Below are 17,300 nucleotides of genomic sequence, written 5' to 3' on the forward strand. Positions count from 1 at the left end.
GGGTGCCGAGGATCGAACCCACGGCCTCCGAGCCTCCAGCATGCAAATTGGGACTGCGACAAGTATCTCCCCAGCCCCAGTTGGGGTGGATTCTGAGGCCAACAAAGTCCAGGCGTGGGCCAGCAAAGACTTCACCCTCCTGAGGACCCAGGTGCCCACCGGTGCTACCAGCTTCCCCCAAGTGGCCAGTGTGTCCTCCACCCCCCACTCCGTCTTTTGTTCTTTTGTTCTTTTTTTTTTTTTTCCCCAAAGCTCTGCTCAGCTCTGGCTGATGGTGGTGCTGGGGATTGAACCTGGGCCCTCAGAGTCTCAGGCAGGAGAGTCTGTGCAGAACCCCGTGCTGTCTGCCCAGCCTCCCCACCTCCCTTTTTCTCTCCCTCTCTCTGTCTGTCTGTCTGTGATTGGGGGTGGGGTCATGCAGTCCTCAAGCCCTGGCACGTTACACAAAATGAACGAGAAAGCAGAGAAATCCAACTGGACCCAGTCTTGTTGCCAGTCACATCGGCCTCTTACTCAAGCTGTATAGTGTGCGAGCCCAGTGAGCGTGTTGACTGTCAGCCGCCGTGTCTGTGAGCTCTGCCGTCACTGGGGCTTCACCGCTGCAGTGACCTTTCTCCTTACTCAGTCCAGGCACGGCTTCTCTGCTAGAAAGGTAGACGTGGAGAGACCGACACCACAGCCCTGAAGCGTCCTGGGTCTAAGTTGTGCCCGTGGTGAACACACACACAGTCTCCAAAGCGGGCTGCCATGCCAGCCCTGAATGCAAGAACACTGCCAGTGGGCTCAGGCGGTGGCCCACCTGGTTGAAGGACCGGGTGCAAGCCCCTGGTTCCCACCTACAGGGGGAAAGTTTCTCGAGTGGTGAAGCAAGGCTGCAGGTGTCCCTCTGTCTCCTTCTCTGGCTGTCTCTATCCAATACAAATAATTTTTTTAAAAAATTTCAGGGAGTCGAGCGGTAGCACAGTGGGTTAAGCGCACATGGCGCCAAGCGCAAGGACCCGCGAATGATCCCGGTCGATTCGAGCCACAGGCGGTGAAGCCGGTCTGCAGGTGTCTGTCTTTCTCTCCCCCTGTCTTCCCCTCTCTCCATTTCTCTCTGTCCTGTCCGACAACGACATCAACAACAGAACTACAACAATAAAACAACAAGGGCAACAAAAGGAAATGTCAAAAAAAATTTTAAAGGCACAATGTACGGGTCCAGGACGTGGCACGGCGGCTAGGACATTGGACTCTCAAGCATGAGGCCCTGAGTTCAGTCCCTGGCAGCACATGTACTAGATTTTTTCTCTCCTGTCATTTCTCATGAATAAATAAAAATTAAAAAGCCGTGGGGGCCAGGCAGTAGCGCAGCGGGTTAAGCACACATAGTGCAAAGCTCAAGGACCAGCATGAGGATCCCAGTTTGAACCCAGGCTCCCCACCTGCGGGGGGCAGGGGTCTCTTCACAAGCGGTGAAGCAGGTCTGCAGGTGTCTGGCTCTCTGTCTTCCCCTCCTCTCTCGATCTCTCTCTGTCCTATCCAGCAACAGCAGCAACAACAAGAGCAACAAAATGGAGAAAGCGGCCTCCAGGAGCAGTGGATTTGTAGTGCAGAGAGGAGCAGCGTAGGTGGGTCTGCAGGCAGGTGGGAGCCGCGCGGCCGGCTACCTGCACACGCCAGAGTCGAGCAGGACACACGCAGCTTCTCCTTGGAGGACGGGCACGGCCGCGTCCAAAGTGAGGGAGCCCAGGGCCATCTGGTCCCCAAGGGGGAAGCTTCCAGAAGCTGGTGAGTCCCGGCAGGAGGACACACACCACAGCTGGGCATGTGTCCGGGACCTTTGAGGAGCAGAAGGGCCAACCCCCATGGTCACATTCTTTTTTTTATTCCCTTTTGTTGCCCCGGTTGTTTTATTGTTATTATTGTTGTCGTCGTCGTTGGATAGGACGGACGGGGAGAGACAGGCACCTACAGACCTGCTTCACCGCCTGTGAAGCGACTCCCCTGCAGGTGGGGAGCCGGGGACTCGAACCGGGATCCTCACGCCGGTCCTTGTGCTTTGCGCCACGTGTGCTTAACCCGCTGCGCTCCCGCCCGCGCACGCTCCCCCACGGTCACATTCTGAGGAAGCCACGTGATGACATCTCAGCATGTCACAGCAGCAGACCGAGAAGTCGCCCGGGGTCACGTAGACCGCACCCTCCTCTGAGGCCACAGAACAGCACCCGAAGCCTGCAGAGCTGGGAGGCAGCATAGTGGTTCAGCAAAGACACTTCACAGCTGGTGCACCAAAGACCTCAGGTTCAGTCCCCAGCACCAGCGTGAGCCAGACCCGGGCAGTGCTGCGGTAAAATCATGCCCACAGACGCCCGCGACAAGACGGGGGAGGGGCGACGGGCACGCTGCCACGCACACCCGGGCTGGAGGCCCCGGCTTCCATCCTCTGCAAATGGCGAGGCAGGGCTGCAGGTGCCTTCGCCCCTCGCTTCTCTTAGTTTGTCCTACCGAAGAAGGGGAAAGCTGGGGCCGGGTGGTGGTGCCTCTGTTGACAGCACATAGTACATGCAAAGACCCAGGTTCAAGGGGGTCCCCACCTGTGATGAAGTGATGAAGCAGGGCTCTAGGTGTCTCTCTGCTTCTCTCTCTCTGTCTCTCATTTTCTGGCTGTTTTTATCCAATAAATAAAGATAATTAAAAATAATAGGGGGTCGGGCGGTGGTGCAGTGGGTTAAGCGCACGTGGCTCAAAGCGCAGGGACCGGCATAAGGATCCCGGTTCGAGCCCCCGGCTCCCCACCTGCAGGGGAGTCGCTTCACAGGCGGTGAAGCAGGTCTGCAGGTGTCTGTCTTTCTCTCCCCCTCCTCTCTCCATTTCTCTCTGTCCTGTCCAACAACGAACAACATTAACAATGGCAATAATAATAACCACAATGAGGCTACAACAAAAAGGGGGGAAAATGACCTCCAGGAGCGGTGGATTCATGGTGCAGGCACCGAGCCCAGCAATAACCCTGGAGGAAAAAATAAATAAAATAATAATAATAATAATAATGGGGGAGTCGGGCGGTAGCGCAGCCGGGGGTTAAGCGCACGTGGTGCAAAGCACACAGACCAGCGTAAGGATCCTGGTTCGAGCTCCCGGCTCCCCACCTGCAGGGGAGTTGGTACACAGGCGGTGAAGCAGGTCTGCAGGTGTCTGTCTTTCTGTCTCTGTCTTCCCCTCCTCTCTCCATTTCTCTCTCTCCTGTCCAACCACAACGACAACAATAAAACAACAAGGGCAACAAAGGGGAATAAATAAATAAATATTTAAAAAATAACGTACTGGGAGGGGGCGGGCTTGAGTGGACTAAGTGCACATGGCACAACACACAAGGACCAGCCTAAGGATCCTGATTCAAGCCCCGGGCTCCCCACCTGCAAGGGGCTTGCCTCTCTCCCCCGTCTTCTCTCTCGATTTCTCTGTCCTGTCCAACAACGACAGCAATAATAATAACAATTACAAAAAAAAACAAGGGCAACAAAAAGGAAAAAAAATAGCCTCCAGGAGCAGTGTACTTGTGGTACCAGCACCGAGCCCCAGCAGTAGCCCTTTATGGGAAAAAAAAAAAAAGCTACTGGGAGGAGTGGATTGCTGTGCAGGTACAACAGCCTGGGATGAAGGAAGGGGCCCTGCAACTTAACTTCTTGGGAATCTAGAATTACCTCGAAATAATTTTAAAAGGAGGAGCTCTGTGGTCCGGGAGGTGGCGCAGTGGATAAGGCATCGGACTCTCAAGCATGAGGTCTTGAGTTCAATCCCCGGCAGCACATGTATCAGAGTGATGTCTGGCAAAGATCTTTCACTCTCCTCCTATGTTTCTCATTAATAAATAAATAAAATCTTTAAAAAAAAAAAGGGGGGGGAGCTCTTTCTGGCCGAGTCTGAGACGCCCAGAGCAGCAGTGAGGATGATGGGCCACGGGTCAGGCCGCCACAGTGATGTCACCCAGGATGTCGAGCAGCTTCACCACCACTGCAGGCCACAGGCGTCAGCTCCGTAGTCTACAGACCTACCTGTGACAGAAGAAGCGCTTCTCCTTCCACAGAAACCAAATTTCAGCACCGCGGGAAGGCCCCCACGGAGAGGGAGAGCACCCTGCAGCCGAGGTGCCAGCAGCCACGGTGGCGCACGTGTGGCAGCACTGAGAGAGCCAGGCCCCAGTCAGGCCTGGCACGGCCGCGGAGGGCACAGGGAGGGCGGCTGGCAGAGCTGGGCATGCTCGCGGCGTGGGAGTCCGGACGCTTGTCAGGGCTCAGGACTCAGTCTCGGGCCAAGCGGGCGGCCCCTGCCGGGCCCCGTGGCCTGGTGGGGAGCACACGCCACTTCCCACTGTCACACACGGTGTCAGAGGAAGGCCGTGCCACCACTGGGGCCTCCTTCAAACTCCAGCTCCTCGTCTCCATTTTCTGCCAGTGCCGGGCAAGGTTGCCCCCAACTTCCTGTTCATCCTGAGTGCCGGGCACAGGAACAGCAGCCAGGAGCTGAGGGGCACACCACAGAAGACTGAGCTTCCTCTGGAGGGGTCACTGTCAGAAGGGGAGGAGACGGGCAGAGGGTGGACGGCATAATGTTTACGCAAAGAGACTCTCGTGGCTGAGGCTCCAGAATCCCAGACTCAAGAAGCCTCCCGCACCACCGCCACCAGAGCTAAACAGTGCTCTGGGGGAACAGAGGGCGTCGGGCGGTGGTGCAGCAGGTTAAGTGCAGGTGGCACAAAGCGCAAGGACTGGAGTAAGGATGGACAGTACAGGGGGCATGAGGGGCTGCCCAGGGGCCTGTGTCCAGGGCGATCTTCACAAAGGTCCGGGACGTTCCCGGAGGCATGGTATTCCACTCTTTTTTTTAATCATGGATTTTTTTTTTTATTGGGGAATTAATGTTGTACATTCAACAGTAAGTACAATAGTTTGCACGTGCATAACATTCCCCAGTTTCCCATCTAACAATACAGCCTCCACTAGGTCCTCTGAATCCTTCTTGGATCTGTACTCTCCCCACCCACCCACTCGCCACATTCTTTATTATTCTTATTTATTCCCTTTTGTCGCCCTTGTTTTACTGTTGTAGTTGTTGTTGTTATTTGATGTCATCGTCGTTGGATAGGACAGAGAAAAATAGAGGAGGGGGAGAGAAAGACAGACACCTGCAGACCTGCTTCACCGCCTGGGGAGCGACTCCCCTGCAGGTGGGGAGCCGGGGGCTCGAACCGGAATCCTGACGCCGGTCCTTGTGCTTTGCGCCACCTGCGCTTAACCCGCTGCGCCCCCGCCCGACTTTCCTCTTTTATTTATTTATTTATGTATTCCCTTTTGTTGCCCTTGTTGTTTTATTGTTGTAGTTATTATTGATGTCGTTGTTGTTGGATAGGACAGAGAGAAATGGAGAGAGGAGGGGAAGACAGAGAGGGGGAGAGAAAGACAGACACCTGCAGACCTGCTTCACCGCCTGTGAAGGGACCTGCCTGCAGGTGGGGAGCCGGGGGCTCCAACCGGGATCCTGACGCCGGTCCTTGAGCTTAACGCCACCTGCGCTTAACCCGCTGCGCTACAGCCCGACACCCTTTTTTTTTTTTTTTTAATTATCTTTACTACTTGGACAGAGACCACTAGAAATCAAGAGGAGAGGGGGAGCTAGAGAGGAAGAGAGACAGAGAGACACTTGCAGCCCTGCTTCACTACTTGCAAAGCTTTTCCCCTGCAGGTGGGGACCGGGGGATGGAACCTTGTGCACTGTGACGTGAGCACTCAACCAGGTGCCCCACCACCTGGCCCCAAATTCCATGTTCTTCAGAGGCCTTCGGGGTCGGTCAGCTCAGGGATGCACCTGCCAGAAACTGTCCTGGGGCCTGGGCGAGCACCTGGCTAAGTGCGCGGGTGACCTTGCACAGGGCCTGGGCTTGAGCCTCCGCTCCCCACCTGCAGGGGAGCTTCAACAAGCAGCGCTACAGGCCTCTCCCTCTCCCTCTCCCCTTCCTTGATTTCTCTTTGTCCTATAAAAAATGAATGAAATCAACAAGGGCAACAAAAGGGAAAATAAATAAATAAATATATAAAGAAATAAATGAAATAAGCTTTCTTTAATTTTGCCTCTGTAAAGTGTTTATTATTGGATAGTGACAGAAAGAAATTGAGAAGGGAGGGGGAGGGGGAGACAGGGAGACAGACTGACACCCGCAGCCCTGCTTTACTACATATGAAGCTGTCTCCCTGCAAGTGGGGATCAGGGGCTTGAACAATAAAATTCTTGAACAATGAAGCATGAGTGTGGTCCGGGAGGTGGCGCAGTGAATAAGGCTTTGGACTCTCAGGCATGAGGTCCTGGGTTTAATCCCCGGCAGCACATGTGTCAGAGTGACGTCTTCTTGTTCTTTCTCTCTCTCCTATCATTTCTCATGAATGAATAAATAAAATCTTAAAAAAAAAAAGTTTGAGGAGGTGGGCGGTGGCGCAGTGGGATAAGCGCACGCGGCACAAAGCGCAAGGACCGGTGTGAGGATCCCGGTTCGAGCCCCCGGCTCCCCACCTGCAGGGGAGTCCCTTCCCAGGCGGTGAAGCAGGTCTGCAGGTGTCTGTCTTTCTCTCCCCCTCTCTGTCTTCCCCTCCTCTCTCCATTTCTTTCTGTCCTCTCCAACAACAACAACAGCAATAACAACAACAAGAGCAACAAAATGGGAAAAATGGATTCCAGGAGCAGTGGATTCCTAGTGCCGGCACCGAGCCCCAGAGGGAACCCTGGAGGCCAAAAATAATACAAAGAAGTTTGGGGGTCTGGGTGGTCGCACACATGTTACAATGAGCAAGGACCCAGGTTCAAGACCCCAGTCCCTACCTACAGGGGGAAAGTTTTGCGAATGGTGAAGCAGGGCTGCCGGTGTCTCTCTGTCTCTCTCCCCCTGTCTCCCTTTCCCCTCTCAATCTCTGGCTGTCTCTATCCAACAAATACATAAAAAGATTATTGAAACAAAAAATGAAGTTTGGGTGGTCCAGCAGGCGGCACAGTGATATAAAGCTTTGGACTCTCAAGCATGAGGTCCCGAGTTCAATCCCCAGCACCACATGTACCAGAGTGATGTCTGGTTCTTTCTCTCTCTCCTCCTATCCCTCTCATAAATACATCAATAATAAGATATTTAAAATATTCTATTATCTTTATTTACTGGCTAGAGACGGCCAGAAATTGAGTGGAAGGAGAGAGAGAGAGGAGAGAAACTAGAGACACCTTCAGCCCTGCCTTACCACTCACAAAATTTCCCCCCTGTAGGTGGGGACCATGAGCGCGAACCTGGGTCCTCGCGCCTTCCAACGTGCACTCAGCCAGGTGCACCACCACCCGGCCCCAAAGGAAATATTTTTAAAAATTAAGAAGAAAAGCCCATCGCCACAGGCAGCCTGTCGACCTGGCCAGGGCCACCGAGGTGCTGGGCCGGGCCGGCTCTCGGGGATGGGGACGGGGACGGCCATGCTGACGCATGTGGAGCTTAAGGACGGCACCAGTCGCTCCGTCTCCCAAAACCGAGGGCCGGTCCTTCAGGGTGCCGTGTTCCCACTTCGGGAGACAGAGCCAGAGGCCCGGAGCTGAGCCGGCACCTTGCTGGGCCCGGGGCCCTGATACCCAGCTCCAACACCCCCACCTAGGGCTCCCGGACTCGCACCTGCTGTGTGGGTGAGCCGAGAGCGGCGCACAGAGGACCCCACTGTGCAGCCCACGAGGGGAGGGGCCAGAGCAGCCCCCCGCCACCCACTGCTTGATCACACTGGTGCCCGCTTCCTTTTTTTTCTAAAATTTTAAAAAATATTTATTTCCTGTTGTCGCCCTTGTTGTTTTATTGTTGTAGTTATTATTATCGTTGTTGCTGGATAGGACAGAGAGACATGGAGAGAGGAGGGGAAGACAGAGAGGGGGAGAGACAGACAGACACCTGCAGACCTGCTTCACCGCCTGGGAAGCGACTCCCCTGCAGGTGGGGAGCCGGGGGCTCCAACCGGGATCCTCACGCTGGTCCTTGCGCTTTGCGCCACGTGCGCTGAACCCGCTGCGCTACCGCCTGACTCTGACTCTCTGGTGCCCGCTTTCTGTCTGAGGTTTCTACCCTGGACTCTGTGCAGAGCTGGGGTGTGTGGTGGTGGCTTGGCCAGGCTTCATGACTTTCTCTTTTCTTTATTAACTTATTATTTTTTTAAATTTATTTTTTCCCTTTTGTTGCCTTTGATGTTTATTGTCGTTGTTGTTGTTCTTGATGTTGTTGTTGTTGGATAGGACAGAGAGAAATGGAGAGAGGAGGGGAAGACAGAGAGGGGGAGAGACAGACAGACACCTGCAGACCTGCTTCACCGCCTGGGAAGCGACTCCCCTGCAGGTGGGGAGCCGGGGGCTCGAACCGGGATCCTTACTCCTGTCTGTGTACTTTCCACCATGTGCACTTAACCCGTTGCTCTGCCTCCCGGCTCCCTACTTCCTCCTCTTAATTGGTTAATATTTATTCATTTTTTACCAGACCTCTGATTATCACTGCTTCATGGCAGGGCAAGGGACAGGAGCTGGGGTTTCACGGCGCTGTCTACCCCACCCCGGCTTCACAGAGTTCTGTCAGGTTCCCTGGACCAAGCTGGCGGCCCCTGCTCCACCCGCCCTGCACCTGTGTGCTCAGAGCAGCTGCAGACCTTTTTGAGAACAAGATGGGATGGACTGTTCCTTTTCTTATTTCCTCAGAGCCTTGCTCAGCTCTGGCAGGTCTGGGTGCTGGTCTGGTCTGGGTGCTGGTCTGGACTGGTCTGGGTGCTGGTCTGGACTGGTCTGGGTGCTGGTCTGGGTGCTGGGTCTGGTCTGGGTGCTGGTCTGGTCTGGGTGCTGGTCTGGACTGGTCTGGGTGCTGGTCTGGGTGCTGGACTGGTCTGGGTGCTGGTCTGGTCTGGGTGCTGGTCTGGGTGCTGGGTCTGGTCTGGGTGCTGGTCTGGTCTGGGTGCTGGTCTGGACTGGTCTGGGTGCTGGTCTGGGTGCTGGACTGGTCTGGGTGCTGGTCTGGTCTGGGTGCTGGTCTGGGTGCTGGTCTGGTCTGGGTGCTGGTCTGGTCTGGGTGCTGGTCTGGACTGGTCTGGGTGCTGGTCTGGTCTGGGTGCTGGTCTGGTCTGGGTGCTGGTCTGGGTGCTGGGTCTGGTCTGGGTGCTGGTCTGGGTGCTGGTCTGGTCTGGGTGCTGGTCTGGTCTGGGTGTTGGTCTGGTCTGGGTGCTGGTCTGGTCTGGGTGCTGGTCTGGTCTGGGTGTTGGTCTGGTCTGGGTGCTGGTCTGGGTGCTGGGTCTGGTCTGGGTGCTGGTCTGGTCTGGGTGCTGGGTGCTGGTCTGGTCTGGGTGCTGGGTGCTGGTCTGGTCTGGGTGCTGGTCTGGAGGGTGGGTCTGGTCTGGGTGCTGGTCTGGTCTGGGTGCTGGTCTGGTCTGGGTGCTGGTCTGGGTGCTGGGTCTGGTCTGGGTGCTGGTCTGGTCTGGGTGCTGGTCTGGATGGTGGGTCTGGTCTGGGTGCTGATCTGGTCTGGGTGCTGGTCTGGTCTGGGTGCTGGGTCTGGTCTGGGTGCTGGTCTGGTCTGGGTGCTGGGTCTGGTCTGGGTGCTGGTCTGGACTGTTCTGGGTGCTGGTCTGGTCTGGGTGCTGGTCTGGTCTGGGTGCTGTTCTGGTCTGGTCTGGGTGCTGTTCTGGTCTGGTCTGGGTGCTGGGTCTGGGTACTGGTCTGGTCTGGGTGCTGGTCTGGTCTGGTCTGGGTGCTGGTCTGGTCTGGGTGCTGGTCTGGGTGCTGGTCTGGGTGCTGGGTGCTGGTCTGGGTGCTGGGTGCTGGTCTGGACTGTTCTGGGTGCTGGTCTGGTCTGGGTGCTGGTCTGGGTGCTGGTCTGGATGGTGGGTCTGGTCTGGGTGCTGGTCTGGTCTGGGTGCTGGGTCTGGTCTGGGTGCTGGTCTGGACTGTTCTGGGTGCTGGTCTGGTCTGGGTGCTGGTCTGGTCTGGGTGCTGGTCTGGACTGGTCTGGGTGCTGGGTCTGGGTACTGGTCTGGTCTGGGTGCTGGTCTGGATGGTGGGTCTGGTCTGGGTGCTGGTCTGGTCTGGGTGCTGGTCTGGTCTGGTCTGGGTGCTGGGTCTGGGTGCTGGTCTGGTCTGGGTGCTGGTCTGGTCTGGGTGCTGGTCTGGTCTGGTCTGGGTGCTGGGTCTGGGTGCTGGTCTGGTCTGGGTGCTGGTCTGGTCTGGGTGCTGGGTCTGGGTGCTGGTCTGGACTGTTCTGGGTGCTGGTCTGGACTGTTCTGGGTGCTGGTCTGGTCTGGGTGCTGTTCTGGTCTGGTCTGGGTGCTGTTCTGGTCTGGTCTGGGTGCTGGGTCTGGGTACTGGTCTGGTCTGGGTGCTGGTCTGGTCTGGTCTGGGTGCTGGTCTGGGTGCTGGTCTGGTCTGGGTGTTGGTCTGGTCTGGGTGCTGGTCTGGGTGCTGGGTCTGGTCTGGGTGCTGGTCTGGTCTGGGTGCTGGTCTGGGTGCTGGGTGCTGGTCTGGACTGTTTTGGGTGCTGGTCTGGCCTGGGTGCTGGTCTGGATGGTGGGTCTGGTCTGGGTGCTGATCTGGTCTGGGTGCTGGTCTGGTCTGGGTGCTGGGTCTGGTCTGGGTGCTGGTCTGGACTGTTCTGGGTGCTGGTCTGGTCTGGGTGCTGGTCTGGTCTGGGTGCTGGGTGCTGGTCTGGTCTGGGTGCTGGGTGCTGGTCTGGTCTGGGTGCTGGTCTGGAGGGTGGGTCTGGTCTGGGTGCTGGTCTGGTCTGGGTGCTGGTCTGGTCTGGGTGCTGGTCTGGTCTGGGTGCTGGTCTGGTCTGGGTGCTGGTCTGGGTGCTGGGTCTGGTCTGGGTGCTGGTCTGGTCTGGGTGCTGGTCTGGATGGTGGGTCTGGTCTGGGTGCTGATCTGGTCTGGGTGCTGGTCTGGTCTGGGTGCTGGGTCTGGTCTGGGTGCTGGTCTGGACTGTTCTGGGTGCTGGTCTGGTCTGGGTGCTGGTCTGGTCTGGGTGCTGGGTCTGGTCTGGGTGCTAGTCTGGACTGTTCTGGGTGCTGGTCTGGTCTGGGTGCTGTTCTGGTCTGGTCTGGGTGCTGGTCTGGGTGCTGGGTCTGGTCTGGTCTGGGTGCTGGTCTGGGTGCTGGGTGCTGGTCTGGACTGTTCTGGGTGCTGGTCTGGTCTGGGTGCTGGTCTGGATGGTGGGTCTGGTCTGGGTGCTGATCTGGTCTGGGTGCTGGTCTGGTCTGGGTGCTGGTCTGGGTGCTGGGTCTGGTCTGGGTGCTGGTCTGGGTGCTGGTCTGGTCTGGGTGCTGGTCTGGGTGTTGGTCTGGTCTGGGTGCTGGTCTGGTCTGGGTGCTGGTCTGGTCTGGGTGTTGGTCTGGTCTGGGTGCTGGTCTGGGTGCTGGGTCTGGTCTGGGTGCTGGTCTGGTCTGGGTGCTGGTCTGGGTGCTGGGTGCTGGTCTGGACTGTTCTGGGTGCTGGTCTGGTCTGGGTGCTGGTCTGGATGGTGGGTCTGGTCTGGGTGCTGATCTGGTCTGGGTGCTGGTCTGGTCTGGGTGCTGGGTCTGGTCTGGGTGCTGGTCTGGACTGTTCTGGGTGCTGGTCTGGTCTGGGTGCTGGTCTGGACTGGTCTGGGTGCTGGGTCTGGGTACTGGTCTGGTCTGGGTGCTGGTCTGGATGGTGGGTCTGGTCTGGGTGCTGGGTGCTGGTCTGGTCTGGGTGCTGGGTCTGGGTACTGGTCTGGTCTGGGTGCTGGGTCTGGGTACTGGTCTGGTCTGGGTGCTGGTCTGGATGGTGGGTCTGGTCTGGGTGCTGGTCTGGGTGCTGGTCTGGTCTGGTCTGGGTGCTGGGTCTGGGTGCTGGTCTGGGTGCTGGTCTGGATGGTGGGTCTGGTCTGGGTGCTGGGTGCTGGTCTGGTCTGGGTGCTGTTCTGGTCTGGTCTGGGTGCTGGGTCTGGGTACTGGTCTGGTCTGGGTGCTGGTCTGGTCTGGTCTGGGTGCTGGTCTGGGTGCTGGTCTGGTCTGGGTGTTGGTCTGGTCTGGGTGCTGGTCTGGGTGCTGGGTGCTGGTCTGGACTGTTCTGGGTGCTGGTCTGGTCTGGGTGCTGGTCTGGGTGCTGGTCTGGATGGTGGGTCTGGTCTGGGTGCTGATCTGGTCTGGGTGCTGGTCTGGTCTGGGTGCTGGTCTGGACTGTTCTGGGTGCTGGTCTGGTCTGGGTGCTGGTCTGGTCTGGGTGCTGGTCTGGTCTGGGTGCTGGTCTGGACTGGTCTGGGTGCTGGGTCTGGGTACTGGTCTGGTCTGGGTGCTGGTCTGGATGGTGGGTCTGGTCTGGGTGCTGGGTGCTGATCTGGTCTGGGTGCTGGTCTGGTCTGGGTGCTGGGTCTGGGTGCTGGTCTGGACTGTTCTGGGTGCTGGTCTGGTCTGGGTGCTGGTCTGGTCTGGGTGCTGGTCTGGTCTGGGTGCTGGTCTGGTCTGGTCTGGGTGCTGGGTCTGGGTGCTGGGTCTGGGTGCTGGTCTGGTCTGGGTGCTGGTCTGGACTGTTCTGGGTGCTGGTCTGGTCTGGGTGCTGGTCTGGTCTGGGTGCTGGGTCTGGGTGCTGGTCTGGACTGTTCTGGGTGCTGGTCTGGTCTGGGTGCTGGTCTGGGTGCTGGTCTGGTCTGGGTGCTGGTCTGGTCTGGGTGCTGGTCTGGGTGCTGGTCTGGTCTGGGTGCTGGTCTGGTCTGGGTGCTGGGTCTGGGTGCTGGTCTGGTCTGGGTGCTGGTCTGGGTCTGGTCTGGTCTGGGTGCTGGTCTGGTCTGGGTGCTGGTCTGGGTGCTGGTCTGGGTGCTGGTCTGGTCTGGGTGCTGGTCTGGGTGCTGGGTGCTGCTCCGGTCCGGGCGCCGCGCTCTGAGGCCGCAGCTCCTGCGGAAGAAGGGCAACGCTAGAAGCAGCAGCAGCAGCAGCAGCAGCAGGCGCCCAGGGCGGCTCAGGCCGAGCTGCCGCCTCCTCCCCGCAGGCCCCGCCGCCGCCGCCGCCGCCGCCCTCCACGTGGTCCCCGCCCCGCCCCGCCCCTCACGTGCACGCTGACGTCACGCGTCCTTCGCCTCCTCCCGCGCCCCTCAGTCTGAGCGCGCCGTGGGCCGCCGCCCATTGGTCGCCTGCGCGGCTCCGGAAGCCACTTGCCTCGCGCGAAGGCCTCGTCCAATCGCCGCGCGCCTTGCTCCCGGGGGCGGGGCCCGGCGCTCGCCCAATGGGCGGCGGCGTTGTTGGCGGCCACGGCGGCGCAGCCCCGGAGCCAGTGAAACTCGGCGCCACTGCTGCGGGCGGCGTGAGGTGGGCGCGGGCGGCGTGAGGTGGGCGCGGGCGGCCGGGCGGCGTGAGGTGGGCGCGGGCCGTGAGGTGGGCGCGGGCCGTGAGGTGGGCGCGGGCGGCGCGGGCCGTGAGGTGAGTGCGGGCGGCGTGAGGTGGGCGCGGGCGGCCGGGCGGCGTGAGGTGGGCGCGGGGCGTGAGGTGGGCGCGGGCGGCGCGGGCCGTGAGGTGGTTGCGGGCGGCGTGAGGCGGCCGGGCGGCGTGAGGTGGGCGCGGGCCGGGGACGGGCGCTTGTCGCCGGCGGTGCGGAGGCCCGGGCTGACCTCTGACCCGGCGTCCGCGATGCGCCCGCTGCCCCCCCCGCAGACGGCGGGTCTCGAACCTGCGGAGCCGGGAAGGCGGCGGGGCGCATGCGCGGGGAGCTGGCCGGCCACGTGGGCGGCTCGGGGCCTCCGGACTCCTCCTCCGTGCAGCCCTCCGGCTGCCTCTGTCTCTCCGGCCCCTCTGTCTCTCCTTGTGGCAGGAGGCCTGGTGCCGGCAGAGGTGAGGGAGGGTCCGCTCTGGTTTGAGAGCTGGTGGAGAGCCGGTCTGCGGCCGCAGCCGCCGGAGGAAGGCAGGTCAGGGCCCGGGCTTTGTGCGTCCTGGGCACCGGCACAGAGGCTTTGGGAGCCGGGGTAGATGTGGAAAGGAACAGAAATCCCGGCGTCTGGCGGCTCCCCCAGCGGCGCGCGCACCTTCCGGACCCTGGTCTCCTGCAGGGACGCTCACGACACCCTCACGGCACCGTGATTCCGTGAGTCGGTGCCGCACGCGTCCCTCACGCTAGAAGCAAATGCGCCGCCGAGAGAAGAGAAGGCGCCGCCGCTCAGCGGGTCATTCTGACGCAAGCAAGCCGCAGTACGGAGCCTCTGTTGCTAAAACCTAGTGATGGGCTGCAGCGGCTGGGGTGCTGGCTGGGGTGTCTGGGCTCAGTCCCGGGCTGGGGTGTCTGGCTGGGGTGTCTGGGCTCAGTCCCGGGCTGGGGTGTCTGGGCTCAGTCCCGGGCTGGGGTGTCTGGGCTCAGTCCCGGGCTGGGGTGTCTGGGCTCAGTCCCGGGCTGGGGGTGTCTGGGCTCAGTCCCGGGCTGGGGGTGTCTGGGCTCAGTCCCGGGCTGGGGTGTCTGGGCTCAGTCCCGGGCTGGGGGTGTCTGGGCTCAGTCCCGGGCTGGGGGTGTCTGGGCTCAGTCCCGGGCTGGGGTGTCTGGGCTCAGTCCCGGGCTGGGGTGTCTGGGCTCAGTCCCGGGCTGGGGGTGTCTGGGCTCAGTCCCGGGCTGGGGGTGTCTGGGCTCAGTCCCGGGCTGGGGTGTCTGGGCTCAGTCCCGGGCTGGGGGTGTCTGGCTGGGGTGTCTGGGCTCAGTCCCGGGCTGGGGTGTCTGGGCTCAGTCCCGGGCTGGGGGTGTCTGGCTGGGGTGTCTGGGCTCAGTCCCGGGCTGGGGTGTCTGGGCTCAGTCCCGGGCTGGGGGTGTCTGGCTGGGGTGTCTGGGCTCAGTCCCGGGCTGGGGTGTCTGGGCTCAGTCCCGGGCTGGGGGTGTCTGGCTGGGGTGTCTGGGCTCAGTCCCGGGCTGGGGTGTCTGGGCTCAGTCCCGGGCTGGGGGTGTCTGGCTGGGGTGTCTGGGCTCAGTCCCGGGCTGGGGGTGTCTGGGCTCAGTCCCGGGCTGGGGTGTCTGGGCTCAGTCCCGGGCTGGGGGTGTCTGGGCTCAGTCCCGGGCTGGGGGTGTCTGGGCTCAGTCCCGGGCTGGGGTGTCTGGGCTCAGTCCCGGGCTGGGGGTGTCTGGCTGGGGTGTCTGGGCTCAGTCCCGGGCTGGGGGTGTCTGGGCTCAGTCCCGGGCTGGGGTGTCTGGGCTCAGTCCCGGGCTGGGGGTGTCTGGGCTCAGTCCCGGGCTGGGGGTGTCTGGGCTCAGTCCCGGGCTGGGGGTGTCTGGGCTCAGTCCCGGGCTGGGGGTGTCTGGGCTCAGTCCCGGGCTGGGGTGTCTGGCTGGGGTGTCTGGGCTCAGTCCCGGGCTGGGGTGTCTGGGCTCAGTCCCGGGCTGGGGTGTCTGGGCTCAGTCCCGGGCTGGGGGTGTCTGGGCTCAGTCCCGGGCTGGGGGTGTCTGGGCTCAGTCCCGGGCTGGGGGTGTCTGGGCTCAGTCCCGGGCTGGGGGTGTCTGGGCTCAGTCCCGGGCTGGGGTGTCTGGGCTCAGTCCCGGGCTGGGGTGTCTGGGCTCAGTCCCGGGCTGGGGTGTCTGGGCTCAGTCCCGGGCTGGGGTGTCTGGGCTCAGTCCCGGGCTGGGGTGTCTGGGCTCAGTCCCGGGCTGGGGGTGTCTGGGCTCAGTCCCGGGCTGGGGTGTCTGGGCTCAGTCCCGGGCTGGGGGTGTCTGGCTGGGGTGTCTGGGCTCAGTCCCGGGCTGGGGGTGTCTGGGCTCAGTCCCGGGCTGGGGTGTCTGGGCTCAGTCCCGGGCTGGGGTGTCTGGGCTCAGTCCCGGGCTGGGGTGTCTGGGCTCAGTCCCGGGCTGGGGGTGTCTGGGCTCAGTCCCGGGCTGGGGTGTCTGGGCTCAGTCCCGGGCTGGGGTGTCTGGGCTCAGTCCCGGGCTGGGGTGTCTGGGCTCAGTCCCGGGCTGGGGTGTCTGGGCTCAGTCCCGGGCTGGGGTGTCTGGGCTCAGTCCCGGGCTGGGGTGTCTGGGCTCAGTCCCGGGCTGGGGGTGTCTGGGCTCAGTCCCGGGCTGGGGTGTCTGGGCTCAGTCCCGGGCTGGGGGTGTCTGGGCTCAGTCCCGGGCTGGGGGTGTCTGGGCTCAGTCCCGGGCTGGGGTGTCTGGGCTCAGTCCCGGGCTGGGGGTGTCTGGGCTCAGTCCCGGGCTGGGGTGTCTGGGCTCAGTCCCGGGCTGGGGGTGTCTGGCTGGGGTGTCTGGGCTCAGTCCCGGGCTGGGGTGTCTGGGCTCAGTCCCGGGCTGGGGGTGTCTGGCTGGGGTGTCTGGGCTCAGTCCCGGGCTGGGGTGTCTGGGCTCAGTCCCGGGCTGGGGGTGTCTGGCTGGGGTGTCTGGGCTCAGTCCCGGGCTGGGGTGTCTGGGCTCAGTCCCGGGCTGGGGGTGTCTGGCTGGGGTGTCTGGGCTCAGTCCCGGGCTGGGGGTGTCTGGGCTCAGTCCCGGGCTGGGGTGTCTGGGCTCAGTCCCGGGCTGGGGGTGTCTGGGCTCAGTCCCGGGCTGGGGGTGTCTGGGCTCAGTCCCGGGCTGGGGTGTCTGGCTGGGGGTGTCTGGGCTCAGTCCCGGGCTGGGGTGTCTGGGCTCAGTCCCGGGCTGGGGGTGTCTGGCTGGGGTGTCTGGGCTCAGTCCCGGGCTGGGGGTGTCTGGGCTCAGTCCCGGGCTGGGGGTGTCTGGGCTCAGTCCCGGGCTGGGGTGTCTGGGCTCAGTCCCGGGCTGGGGGTGTCTGGGCTCAGTCCCGGGCTGGGGTGTCTGGGCTCAGTCCCGGGCTGGGGGTGTCTGGCTGGGGTGTCTGGGCTCAGTCCCGGGCTGGGGGTGTCTGGCTGGGGTGTCTGGGCTCAGTCCCGGGCTGGGGGTGTCTGGGCTCAGTCCCGGGCTGGGGTGTCTGGGCTCAGTCCCGGGCTGGGGTGTCTGGGCTCAGTCCCGGGCTGGGGTGCTGGCTGGGGTGTCTGGGCCCTTCGTGCCCTGTCCGCCTCTGTCCTGCCTCCGAGCGTGTAGGGGCAGAGCCGGTAGTTCGGCTGGTCGTCCCGTGCCGTCGAGGCATCTCACGGTCTTGCGGGTCGTGTCCGGCCTGCTGGATCGCGACGTCCTGCAAAGGGGTTTTTTTGCCTGAGGTCCAAGGCTCCAGGTTCGGTCTGGTCCCCGTGCTCGGCGGGTCGGCAGTGTCAGCGGCGATGCGGGTGTGCGGCTGCTGGCTCAGAGACCCCATAGACGTACGTACGGGGGGGGGGGGTAAGGCTGCGTGGTGACCCAGGTTCGCTTTTCATCTGCAGGAG

The sequence above is a fragment of the Erinaceus europaeus genome, chromosome 17, assembly GCF_950295315.1.
Source record: "Erinaceus europaeus chromosome 17, mEriEur2.1, whole genome shotgun sequence".
NCBI lineage: Eukaryota > Metazoa > Chordata > Mammalia > Eulipotyphla > Erinaceidae > Erinaceus > Erinaceus europaeus.